The sequence below is a fragment of the Etheostoma cragini genome, chromosome 1 (assembly GCF_013103735.1).
Source record: "Etheostoma cragini isolate CJK2018 chromosome 1, CSU_Ecrag_1.0, whole genome shotgun sequence".
Classification (NCBI taxonomy): Eukaryota; Metazoa; Chordata; class Actinopteri; order Perciformes; family Percidae; genus Etheostoma; species Etheostoma cragini.
The window spans coordinates 4,493,903-4,495,165 of NC_048407.1; positions in this window are offsets into that span (position 1 = coordinate 4,493,903).

The following is a 1,263-nucleotide window of genomic DNA, read 5'->3' on the forward strand; positions in this document are numbered from 1 at the left end:
GTGTATATATATATATATATATATATGTGTATATATATATATATATATATATAGTTTCAAAACTACCATAATCCCAACCCAACTCAGCCTATTTTTTTACTGTAGAACATCAACATTGCATGAAATGTAGATATAAGCCTATGAAAGACAAAAGAGCTTTAGATTTAAAACAGTGTGAACATGATATATATTCCCAAATGTAGCCTACTGTTATAAAAAAAAGCCTTTTGATCCAAATGCTTTTCTTTTAAATGTGTTGAAGACATTTTAAGGCATATTAACTGCAGTGTTTTATTTTGAAGAAGATGTGAGAACTTTTGCATTTTGTGTGTATAGTTTTGGGAATTGTGTGTAGACTTTTGAAAAATGGAAAGATAGTTTTGATAACGTGTGTAGGCAGAAGTAAAAACTGTAATAAGAATGGCCAAGCAGCCCAAAGGAGCGTATGCAATGTAAGTAAGGGAATGTAGTGCTGAAAGTTGGTGTGCAAATGTGTGCTGATGACTGTGTAACCCTAGCAAGTGACATATCAACCCCACCCCAACCACCCATTTTTTTTTCTCCTATTTTTTGTTAGGAGAAAACCCTGGCTGCGTTCAACACTACTCTACAGCAAGACACAAAGTATAACATAACCCAAAATATCACAATTAAATCCTCCAGTCCCCATACTGGCCACCAATCTGTAACAGTTCCCAAACTCACTCGGCAAGGGAAAGGTACAACACATAAAATGGTAAGGTAATGGGCGGATCTCTGATATCATTTGGCTATAACCTAGTCCTGCCTATTTTAATTACACAACACCTGAATCAGCCCTCTCAGCCTATTTTTTACTGTAGAACATCTACATTGTAAGAAAGACAAAAGAGCTTTAGATTTAGAACAACAGTGTGTACATGATAGATGTTCCCAAATGTAGCCTACTGTAATAAAAAAAAGCCTTTTGACACAAACGCTTTTTTTAGATGTGTTGATGACATTTTAAGGCATTTTAACTGCAGTGTTTCATTTTGAACGAGATGTGAGGACTTTTGCATTTTGAGTGTACCATTTTGGGAATTGTGTGTAGACTTTTGAACAACGGAGAGAGAGTTTTGACAACGTTTGTAAGCAGACGACAAAACTGTAAACGATGAGGCCGCAGGAGTAGTGTCAGATCAATGGGTCATTTTGAAACAGCGCCACCTGCCTATTGACTCATGGCTGTGGCCGAACGTGGTAATGCAGCCTTTTTCTCACTGCCTACTGACGCTTGAGATG